The following is an 8324-nucleotide window of genomic DNA, read 5'->3' on the forward strand; positions in this document are numbered from 1 at the left end:
GATGAGCGCCACAACCCCAGAGTCGGCCACGACTGGACCTAATGGTCAGGGGTTCCTTTACCTTTATATGAAGGGATTTGTAAACTATATGATGCCACTCTGCTTAAGAGTCCTTAAAGACTCCATATCTACACTAGCCTTCCCTAACCTGGTACACTCCAGATGATTTTGACCACAACCTTTAATTTCAGGATCATGGGTTCAAGCCCCACGTTAGGCAGAAGGATTCTTCCATGGGTGGAGGCTGGAGTAGATGACCCTTGTGGTCCCTTTCCAACACTACAATTCTATGATTCTATGACTCTTAACTCTGATGAACCCCACCAGCATGGCCAAAGGTCAGAGAAGATGGGAGTTGTAGTCTAAAAGATCTGGAGGGCATGAGGTTGAAGGTTGATCTAGATTGACATTTGCCAGGGACTTTTGGAAACAATCCCTAGAGCCAATGGGAGCTCTGTCACTATCAAGACAATACTTTTTGTAGACTTTTTCCTCCTTTAAACATAAAACAAATTTTGTACAGCACACAACACATTCTGGAACAGAACCTTTGCGTGTGGACAGGACCATGGCTGTGATAGTAAGCACACTTACTAGGAAACTCTGTGGGACTAACATCTGATTAAACATACTTAAGAGAAGGACAGCTCTTACACTGAGATAAATGAAGTACCGGAACAATTTAGCACGTGGCGTATGGCATCTGTAAGCTGAAGCCTCCAAAATATCCATGGGTCGCCGAGGTACATTTTACTACGTTACACAATATATCCAGAAATACAATTGTTTTTGTGATCCTAACTGTCCTTGAAAAGTCTCTAGCGAGTATCTGGTACTTTGCTACCATGGTCAGAGCCTTTGCTACAATAGCCACTGGCAATTCTGCTAAAGCGCACTGGAGAGTTGCTGCACAATGTTTATTCTGGAAAAGAGATTCTTTGCCTCACTGCTCTCTGCGTACAATTTCAAGCCCAGCCCAGCATTGCGGTTTGTATCTGCATTAAAATGCAGTGTTAAGCTGTTCCAAGGCACTGTATGGCGGTAAGACATGTTCTAGCAATGGTGTGGAGAGCCACTACATCCCACAAGCGAGCGTGGAGAAGAGGCGTTTTTGAAGTAAGGTGGGAGCAGGGTCTCAGAGCAGTCAGCAGCACAGCAACCTGAAAGTCACCCCCCCTCCATGATTCAGCCAATTAGGCAAGCACAGCCCTACCTGATTGAAGGCTCTTTTGGATGCCAAGCAATAATATGTAGTGTAGCTCTTCCTGGGCTGTATCAGATAGGGAAGCCACTTATTTCCACAACCCTCTCCCTGCATATGGAAATTGACATGCCAGGGAAAAAGAGGTTTAGCCCAGCCTTCTCCTTAAACTGCTTGATTTCCATATAGAAGGAAATTTATATCTGAAGTGTATCATCCAGGAAGGATCAAACTTGTTATCTCTGCACACTTGAATGGGCACCGGCATTTCGCAGCCATTTGTTACTTGGCAGACGCAGCTGATAAGCAGCAGAACAGGGCTAGCTTAGCACCAGCCACCGAATGCATCATGGCTGCTCTAACTACTCGTCTATAAATTTGGGGAACTAATGGTATATAAAGTCACTCAAGAACGACCACACAATTTTGATGTCCAGTTAAAACTTTGCTAGGAAGCAAACTGATTCTGCACTTCCCATGCTATATATCCTTTTGGCCTTCTAAACACTTGGCACATTTTTGGCAGGGTGTTTTTGTGGAAGGGCAGGCTTCAGCTAACCAGCTGTGCTTCTTGCTGCTGTAGAACAGATTTTTTCCACATGCATTATGCTCAAGCATTACTAGACTAGTTCCTAAATAAATTTAGGAACATGCGAATAGCTTGCACAAGGCGGGTAGAGTAGTTAAACCTGACTTAAAACAGGAGGTTCTTTTTAGTAAAGCAAACGCTTGAAAACAAAGGACAGGGGATTCAAAGAAATGAGGCAAGCCACCACCGTGATTTCAATTGCTTGGAAGAAGAGTGCAGCAAAACAAAAGACGCTGGCTATTCTGAGGGTCTGCAAGAACAGCGCAGCCAGCCATTGGCCTCATTTATCCTCCAGGATACCATGGAAGTGATGGGAAAGGGAGTTTTTCTAATGCAGCCTTTGCCAGCTCTATTTAATACTCAACTGTCTTCCCGGAAGGGGAAATCCATCATGTCAGAAACCATGCAAAGGGAAAGCTCAAATGTCTTTCTTTATATGGTGCTGCTAGACTCCCCCCCCCCCCATTATGTTCTGCTTTCGCCCTGCAGCTTGGCTTGGGATGGCCTAGAAACAAAGGCAGGTGGGGACACCTTAATATAGTAACACAGCTGCATTTCTGGAAACACTTTCCTTGAGGAGAGGGATAGGCGGGAGCCTTGTCACATGAGCTGCCTGCAGAGCCACCAGGAGTGCTATTACCCCGCCTCCTTTGACTGGGAGCCAAAAGGCGTGTATTGACAGAGCTTGCTTGACTCTTAAGGAAGTGGGGAAGGCTTTCAAAGGTGGCTCCCCAGTTGGAGTCCACCTGACAATGCAAAAATGTGCCCTTGACAATCCTATAGGGGGGAAACTAGAGAATAGGCAGACTGGAATGTCTTAGCAGTAGAACGCCAGAAAAATGAAAGGTAGCGGCTCACGTAACTGACTTGGCCTCTTTGCATACAAATTTCTATCACCGAAAATATGGGATATCTTGATATTCAGGCCTTCTGAACCTGCAGGGCACACATTCTGCACCCACACTTACAAAGCTGCCTTCAGCCGAATCAGACCATTGTTCCACCTGGCTCAGTATTGTGTGCACTAACGGACAGCAGCTCTCTGAGATTTCAGAGTTTTCTCCCAACCCTACCTGAAGACACCAGGTATTGAACTTTGGGCCTTCTACACTCAAAGCAGATGTGCTGCCACTGACCTATGCCTCCCCCTGTTTCCCTCCTACACTGGTGGAAAGGAGAGAAGCCCCCAGGTTCAATCCTTGCATCTCCAGGTAGGGCTGGGAACACCCCCTGCCTGAAACTCTTTTTAGATAGCTGCTACTAGTCAGTGTAGAGGGTGCTGGGGGAGATGGAGCAATGGTCCAATGCAGTATAAGGCAGTTTTCCCTGTTCGTAATACTGTCCGTCTCAAACAGCTTGTCCCCCAAGTGTAATGGCTATGAGACACTGCATGACAAAGAAGGGCTGGGTCAATCTATAGACATAAGCCTCAAGAATTGCCAAACAGCAGGTGTCATGCAAAAACCCATGGTGTAAATACAACGCTCGCACTGTTTAATTTATCAGAAGCTGCTTAAGGAACTCATAATTCACACTTGCAGGGTTACTTGCTCCCCATAATCAATCAGCTGCCTTATCCCAAGGTTGCAACACGCCTTTTGCAATAGCGGACCAGCTGGTTCGATAGATGTGGCTTCTCAGAGCTCCACCCAGTCCTTTTATGCCACAGCTAGGCTTGTAATCCTAGAGCTAGGGTTTGCAAGAACAACACAAGCCAGCCTACTGTGATATCAGAGGAAACTGAGCTATGGACATCAAGGGTGCTGCAGTAGGAAGAATGATCCATGACTGAAGAGGAAATTTCAAGAGTAACCTCAGCGGGTGAGCAGTGGAATGCAAGAACTATCAAGACATTCATTGTCTATCATTAGATATAAAGGAAAAAGTATACAGTACGTTGCAATTTCTTGATTAAGGCAACTCATCTGCATCTCCTAATTTAGCCGCAAATCCTTTGGTCCAAATTGAGGGGGGGGAATGTATTTCTCTGGTTTTGTATAGAACCCTGTTTACCATTTGTGAATCACTAATAGATAGCCTTTGAGACTGATGATGGGAGAGACAGGATGCAGCTGACACCAAGAAGACTCCGTGTCAGAGAAAGGAGTTAAATGCTTAATAGCTAGGTGTAGATTCATCAGGCCCAAAGGAAGGGATCTAGATTGGCTATCGAGACCTCTGCATGTTATCTTCCTGTCTGGCCAAATCAATCATCCTGTTTGACACAGCAAGAGCAAACAAAAGGCCTAGCAATTAGATACTTGGTGAGTCTGGGGTATGGACTCTAAAGTTAATGCATTCCTCTGTGTTGTCAAATTGAGTCCATCCATTAACTTAATTCCATGTGACTTTGGGTGGTGAGTGGGCAGTGCAGGCAAAATGACTGCAACACTGACAAAAACCAGAGATATTTAAGACACGTGCCCAACTTTGCTCTAAGCTTCCCTAAGTCAGCAGCAGCAAGAGAAGTATTTGTGTATTCACAAGTGCAGCCCAGAACTCATTTGCACGACTCACATGAAAGCAAGCAGAAATGGGGTTGAGAGCTGAGGCTTAAGGCTGGGGTTGGCCTTGTCAACACTGAAGCAGTGGGGAGGTGGGGGCTATGACCAAGCAATTGCATGACCACTTCACTACATGCCTAGATCTAGCCTTCCCTAGTCATGCAGATTGCTCAGCTGATGGAGTTCAGCCTTGGAAAACTGTGAAAAAGAAGCTGTGGCCCTCTGTGTCCTCCATGGACATTTTCATCACAGCAAGTTGAGTAAGGCACACGGGTCTACAGAGGGCAGGGGTAGCCAATGCCGTGCTCTCCAGATGTTGGTGGACTTCAACTTCCATAAGACCCAAGGATTATGGGAGTTGGGAGTCCATCAACATCTGGGAGGCACCATGTTGGCTCCCCCCAACGTAGAGTATCTGTTTAACACTGACTGGGAAGTAGTAGGGGAAAGGTTGCTATTGTTCTCCAATGAAAGAGAGGAACACACAACTGGGCTTGGAGCAGGGAATCATTTAAGTTTCACTCTCCCTTCCACCTAAGTTCTTCTCCGCTCTCTCAGAGCTGCAGCTAATTAGTTACAGATTCTGACTGTGGAATTTCCTACACAGAAATAAAAACCATGCAATCTGGCCTGATCAATAACAAAGGCAGCTTTGCATGTTTGGCTTGAGATGTTCCTTCGCTTTCTATGGTGCTTTCCACCATGTAAGATGATGGGAGAAGTGTTTGCCATGGGTTGCCATGGCTATGAAGGATACTTCCAGCAGCAGAAATGAGTGATGGGGCTGGAAGCATGAAGAGAACCAGACAAGTTACCCTGCTCCATTTCCAAAGCAGAGGGCAAGTTCACTGATTCATTAATCAGATGACTTGGTTAAAGAAAAAACCACATTGATCCAAATGTGTTGAATCAACTTTAAAAAAATGTCACTAATTGGGCAGTAGATTTACTTTTTAAAAAAAGATTTTAGTATACAGTGGATGCTTGGGTTGCGAATGTGATCCGTGCGGGAGGCATGTTCACAACCCAGAGCATTCGCAACCCGCAGCACCGCATCTGTGCATGCGCAGGTTGCAATTTGGCGCTTCTGCACATGACAAAGCACAATTTAGTGCTTCTGCGTGTGCACGACCACCGAAACCCGGAAGTAACCTGTTCTGGTACTTCCGGGTTTCGGCGTGTCCATAACCTGAAAAAAACCCAACCGGAAGCGTCTGTAACCCGAGGTATGACTGTAGTACTGATTAAAACAACAGATGCCATTTCCAAAAAGGCACCCTTCCTGGCCTCAGAAAGAATAGGGAATGCCTCTTCCAAGATTAAAGAGCATCTCTATTCAGAGCAAGGTGTGTGTTGCGGGGGAGGGGGGAGGCTATTAAAGACACTGCTTGTATTCAGTCCACAGAAAGAGGATCCTAAGAGAGACAGCAGGCTCCCTGTTTATAAATGTTTTAAAGGATGTCAGAAAGCAGAAGGGGAATAATTATTCAGGAGGAACATTGTTTAGGATAGGAGCAGAGAAATGTGAGTTTAAGTTACAGGCCTGCAGATTTATGTTCAACATGAGAGGGAAACTGCCAAACCCCGAGAGCATTTCACCAACAGAGCAAGCTGCCCTTTAAGGAAAGGTTAGCGCCAGAATCAGGGTGTCCTACCTTCCTGCTGGCAATGTAACAGACCCATGGGAGGCCAACACTCTTTTTCTATGGAAGAATGAGGAGAGGAAGATTCTGGAAGCTGAAACATTAGGGAATAGGATGGTCCCCTTGGGACAAGTGTCATAGGCAATCTTGGATGGCACTGGAAACAAAACTGTCCGCCAAGCCATGCTACTCATTGGCCCTCAGAGCCAGTGGTCATTTTAGACTCTGGACCTACTGTTCATGTGGAGGGTATTCTATAGATAACATTTCACCCTGCTGTATTTTGGGGACCCTCCTCATTCTGGAGCTCTGGATTGCTGCCCCAAAGCCCCTGCCCTGGCCAGTTCCATATGCATGCAATAATGGTTGGGTATTATTACAAGGGGACTCCAAGGGCTTTGCCCCAAGAACCGCAGTGAGTGGAAAGAAACTCACCACAGACACAGTCGTGGCTGAGGCAGTTGTTCGTGGAGCAGTTTTGCAACACAGGAGCTGAAAGTGGAGTGAGTGAATTACTACTGGGCATGTTCCCATGGACCACATTCCTGGTTAAGCATCGTAGGTAGAGCCAGAGGCACAGAAATGCCCCTGAAAAGCACAAACATCATACATCTCAGGATGCTTCAGTGCCCTAAGTCAGCTATGCATCCTCTCTCTCTCCCTCTCTCTCTCTCTCTCTCTCTCTCTCTCTCTCTCTCTCTCAACATTGGTACTGCTGGAGACCACTGCCTCCAGCAGCTCTTTGACTTGGTATACTGAATGGCACATCCTGTTTTCCTCTAAATAAGATCCATGTAGATGTGGCATGAGTGACACAGCTACATCACAAAAGGTGGAGCTGAGCTACCCAAAGGCTTCACCTCTTTCAGAATACTGGTAGGTGCCACAAGGCAAGGGATGCTTTAAGAAGGGAGTTGAACAGAGCACGACTGCTGAGCTTGGGTAACTGTGTCTCTGTAAAAGGTGTACGGAAAGCGGACCTTCCCAAATCTTTGACATCTGCAGCATCACTGATCCAGATTGCTGGACGTGTTTGGAGTTATCCAAAGGATTTCATGGTTGCACTAACCTGCTACTTTCTGGGCGACTGAAACGGAAAGAGATTAGTCTTTTTGCTGCCAGCAGAATAACCGGCAGGAGTTCTGAGGGATGTGCTTGGAATCAAAGAGTGAGGCAAGGATAATGAGATCCTGCCCGGGATTGCAAAAGGCCAAAGGGGTAAATTTGAGTATCTACCATTTTAGCTGCTTGAAGAACTACACAATTGCATAAAAAAACTTGCATTAAATATTTTATTCCCCCACCCGCCTTTTGTAATATTATATGCTTTTGTCTAACATCAACAGGATGCCCAAATCATGTTGATAAGAGCTGAATTACCTCCAGAAGGTAGGTGGAGAGCACAGATGCTCTGCTGTTCAGGATGTGCTATCGCTGCACACATTTGCTCCTCTCTGCAGTCCAAAAGCAGCAGGCACGCCGCCCAGTTGCTTGGGGTGGGAGGCGCAGCTGTGTTTTGGTGCATTCCAGCTGGCCTGAGGCTCTCCTGCCTGAAGTAGCCAGAGGGTAAATTTTGTCTGCAAATTTCTGTGCCCGACGCTGTCAGCCCCAATTGTTCACTGGCACCATTTTCCTCTGCACTGCTGGACCGGGAGGCTGTCAGCTCCAAGGTCGCTGCTAGGTAGCTCTGGCACTTCCCGCACAACTGTGGGAGCAGCGTTTGGAGAAGAGCTAGACAACCCTGCGCAGAAAATCACAAAAGAAAAGCAAGTGGGGCAAAAAGCCCTTGAGCAACAATGTGAACAACAATACTGCCTGTGCTGTAGGGCTGGACCATTTCAGATCACAGGTGGGAGGAGTGCATGGCTGAATGCTCCCCCAAATAGAAAACTAGGATGCCAAGGAGAGGATTAGGCTAGAATGGTCTCCCTGGTGTATTAGCTTACCACAGGCAGAAATACTTTTGATGCAAGGAAACATTCAAATGTACAATCGACCACCTGAAGCCTGAATTGGTGCAGTCCTAGAAGTCCTAAATTATTATTATTTTCTTGCTCTGCATCCTTGAAGAAGACTCTCCAAAGGTTCAATTTAAGCATTATTTTTTTAATTTTAAGCAATTTAAGGGGGAGGTATTGTTCTGTTGTTGCTTTAATTATGTATATTGTGTTTTTATGCTGTGAACCGTCCCGAGATCTACAGATGAAGGGCAGTATACAAATTTAATCAATACATAAATAAATAATGAAAACACAAGGTCTAGTAAGCGATACCATTTTATACTGCCTCTTTCATTCTCCAATCAACAGGAAAGGCTAGATCAGACCAACAGGCCCATCTAGAGTAGCACTCTCTCATCTGACTATGACCAGGGAGATGCTCAGGGA

This window comes from Podarcis vaucheri, assembly GCF_965113315.1.
Source record: "Podarcis vaucheri genome assembly, chromosome: 1".
Taxonomy (NCBI): domain Eukaryota; kingdom Metazoa; phylum Chordata; class Lepidosauria; order Squamata; family Lacertidae; genus Podarcis; species Podarcis vaucheri.